The sequence below is a fragment of the Podarcis tiliguerta genome (assembly GCF_965153285.1).
Source record: "Podarcis tiliguerta genome assembly, chromosome: 12".
Classification (NCBI taxonomy): domain Eukaryota; kingdom Metazoa; phylum Chordata; class Lepidosauria; order Squamata; family Lacertidae; genus Podarcis; species Podarcis tiliguerta.
In genome coordinates, this window is record NC_139545.1 from 29,466,820 (window position 1) to 29,470,849 (window position 4,030).

General features: G+C 43.3%; 1 long non-coding RNA gene across 1 annotated transcript; it reads right to left on the reverse strand.

Moving 5' to 3' along the window:
• Positions 1-1,381: 1,381 nt before the first annotated feature.
• Positions 1,382-2,948, reverse strand: LOC310661368. Its single transcript, XR_014503916.1, has 2 exons — positions 2,431-2,948; positions 1,382-2,082 (listed from the first exon to the last, which is right to left on the reverse strand). It is a non-coding gene; the product is annotated as an uncharacterized lncRNA (long non-coding RNA).
• Positions 2,949-4,030: the final 1,082 nt, after the last annotated feature.

Sequence of the window (4,030 nt, forward strand, 5' to 3'; positions counted from 1 at the left end):
TTTCTTGAAACACACTGGATTGATGCAAGTTGTTCAAACGTTCCCAATGGCCTACTGTTGTGTGGCCTTTCCATTGCCCTTGTTGCACATAATGATTGGGACAGGCTCCTGGCTATAATCATTCCACCACTGCCCCAACGAAACACATATTTGTCAAAATGGGATTCTTCCTGCCTCCAGAGAGTTCTGCTTAAACAGACATTTCCCTCTTCAAAAAGGGAAATAAAAGGTTTATATCCCATCTAGACAAAAATAAACATTTTCATTAAAGTAGCATTTTTCAAATTCTTCTGTCACAGCTACAAGGCAGAGGTACTTTCCTCAGACTGAGGGCTTAATGACCAGAGATTATTAATAACTATGGCCCAATAGGTCATGCAATCACACACCTCAGTAGTTCTCTCATACCTACGGTATATAATCTTCCACTTTAGGTACTTCTCGAGAGCTGTGACACAACCAGGGTTTCACAAAGTGGATAAATTCAGAATAACACAAGATCCACAGAACTCTTGACAAATGTGAGACAGGTGTCTTTCCACAGAGTAGTAAAACTGTTCGCAGTTAGCATGTAATAATTATCCCATTCTCAGATAATCCTTGTCTTCATGCCCTTTCGATGGTAATTGGAGTCACTGCCTGTCTCATGGAAAATAATATAACCACTGGTGATAAGAAACATGCAGGGGGTTGATTTATGGACTTATTAAAAACACATTAGGAATTATTGAGGGATTGGAGCTAAAGATAGTGGTGGCTTAATTGGCAGCCAAATCATTTGGGCTGACTGGCAGAGGCACTCTAAGGCGAGGACTCAGCTAGATAAAGCGTTTTATATGTGATATAACACTGTGACACCAGATGGTGCTGTGGAATCCCGCCTTTCCCTACCGGATTTCCCCGTACGAGTTTACAATGTGTTTAACTGAAATGCTTCTGTAATGTGTCTAGATCTAGCCCTAGACTGGCAATTCAGGGCAGGACAAGAAGCAGAGGCTGTCAAGCCTATCAAGTATTTCTTGCCTTCCTGGGCATCATTATTGGCCCTTTTTTATTCACCCACCTACTGTTACAAGCTCTCAGGCAAAAACCATTAAATTCCATTGTAATATATAATATTTCCGAGTTTTGAAAACAACCAGTTGGAGGATCAGTTTCACCTTCATCATGGAAGGGAGAAGGCCTCCTAATTCTCCCTCCGTCTGCAGCTCCCTAGTCAGCACCTGCAAAGCAGTCCCCACAGGGATCCCATTTGCACTGTCATGAGTCCCATGGAAGTAAAGCTGAATAGAACTGTAAAAATAAATAAATAACCCAGCCAAGAAGCCTATCTGTTGCCTGTTCTTGACACTCCATACCACAAGAGGAGACAGGGAGCACATTCAGATGACCTGCCTGTTTAATGAACATTTGTCCTGATTTGTTTGCAGGGAGGTTAGATGAAATGGTATCAAAGCAAGTGCTATTTCACATTTTAGCAATGCAAATAGGAGAAAGTCTGCTCTTTGGGGGAAGCAGATTTGTTGTGCAAGCCAGCTAGCTTTGTGTAATCTGAATTTTTCAGTATATGATCAAATTCCAGCCCAAAATAGCCACAGCCTGGAAGCATCCAGAAAGAAAAGGGCAGGAACAAGATGTGTTCTAGAATTTTAGTAGCCCTTGTGCAGAATCCATGAAAGTTTTCCCCACTTAACCACTAAACAGAGGAGGGAACGTGAACCAATGGAGTCCTTTAAAACATTCTCCCTCTGTTTACCCCATCACTTCTCCAGCCCCATCTCTCTTACAATGCCTGTCTTCCAATCCCTAAACCCAGCTGTTGAGAGAGATTTGTTTGTTTCTCCTGAGTTCAGGGATGGGAAATATGTAACCCCCACTGATGTTGTTGGACAATTCTTATCATCCATGTCCTTTGGCTGTGCTATTTGGAACTTCTGGAAGCTGAAGGCTAACACCAGTTGGAGGACCCTAGTTGCTACTGATAGAGGATGCAGCAGGAGAGTGTTCATGTAAGGCTCCCAGGATGAATGGAAGCCAGGCAGGCTATCTTCTCCTATCCTAGGTGTCCAGGAGTCCAGCCCTCTGTCATAGGAAGAAGAGGAGTTTGGATTTGATATCCCACTTTATCACTACCCTAAGGAGTCTCAAAGCAGCTAACAATCTCCTTTCCCTTCCTCCCCCACAACAAACACTCTGTGAGGTGAGTGAGGCTGAGAGACTTCAGAGAAGTGTGACTAGCCCAAGGTCACCCAGCAGCTGCATGTGGAGGAGCAGGGAAGTGAACCCAGTTCACCAGATTACGAATCTACCACTCTTAACCACTACACCACACTGACATAGGAAGTCAAACAAAGTCAGAACATTGGTCCATCTAGCTCAATGTTATCTACCACTGACTGTGGTTCAGGCAGGTATGTCTCCCAGCCCTACCTGGAGATGCCAGGGATTGAACATGTAACCTTCTGGATGCAGAGCAGATGCTACAACCCTTCTCTGTCACAGAGGCTCAGTGAGTCAGCTCCATGGGCTTGTTACAAGCCACTTCCCCTACCTGAGCAGCATCAGGCAGCACCTGTGAAATGGAATGTGTTTGGCTTCTAAAGCCCAAGTGATACTTCCTTTTATGATGGACAGAAGAACTCAGAAATTCCGGAGCTTCTTGTTCTTAGCCCAATAAGCTTCTCGCGACACTAAACTTGTTTTCGCTGGGCTGCTCCATCCATGTGCCCCCAGAGCAAGACAAACCAGACTTGAAGCAGAAATTGCATTCTTTCCAAAAAGAAAATAAAGGTAGAGTTTTGTTTTATTTTCTGTTAGGTAACGCAGCTGAATATTGTGGTGTACAAACTTATTTTTATAGTACTTCTTATGCAACGTACGCAGCCAGGTATTTTAAAAAAAATCCAATCAAAACAAAGGTTGATGGGCAAGGTTCTGAGCTCACTGTTTTATATAACTAAATCACTGGTGCACCGACTGGCTTCAGAAAAACGCACATAGCATAGGATTAAGTCTCTGCTTGGCAATAAACAGAGGCATGTTGGTACATATTTCAGCTCATATTGTCATTGGAGCTTGAAAGGATAATGGCAAAATACATTTAAGCCCTGAAACAATGAACCCTAACATGGAGACTGCAATTACCATGCTAAAGGTTACCTGCAGCACAAAAACAATTGTATTTCTGCGCTTTTCTGCTCTCTGCAGTGTATCTATATCAAGCAGGTATGAAAAGGGCTTGGGATTGACTCTCTTTTCAAAAATGCTGATCTTTAGCTTGGCATTTCGTGTTTGCGATTCAGGCTGGAGCAGCTTACGGCAGAGCTTAACAACGGGAGGGCTAAGACAACCACGAAAAAGAAGTCACATGTGACATGGGGTGGTTAAACTTTTGGTCTTAGATATTAGACCAGCAACATCCAGAGGGTCCACACTTTCCCCCACCTCTGGCCCAACCGCTTTCCAGATGTATAAGGCATCTCCCTCAGTATCTGGATTCATCTGGGTCAACTCGCTGGTAGTTATAAAGGGAGATGGGAAAGGTTTCTCTCAATATTTTATTCTGTTGCTCTCAAATATTATCTACACATAGTAAATTCCGGCACTCTGCTAGGATGGTTACACAAGCTCAAACCCAAAAATGCAGTTATTTGCAAAGTCTAAATCAGACAGGTCAGGAGGCCGTTTCCTGTCTAACCAGCTATCTGAAACTGCTGATGCTAGTTACAGGTCAGAAGGTCGTTTCCTGCCTAGCCAAAAACTGCTGTCAACTAAAAACCACTAGCAAGATGTTTCCTACTTTACTTCTGCTTAGTAATGCAAGAATAAGAAGAGATACGAAGGGAATGCTTAGCTAGCAAAAGAAGACACGTGTACAAGGAGGTGGGAGGGAGTGCTTGGCTTAGCAGAAAGACAGGAATGTTTAGCAAGCAATAAAATGTGTTAAGCAAGCAATATTTGCTAGCCGATTGGGGAAGTCTGGGGGTATAAGAAAGTCTGCTGAAGTGTCTTGCTTTACAGCCAGTGTATT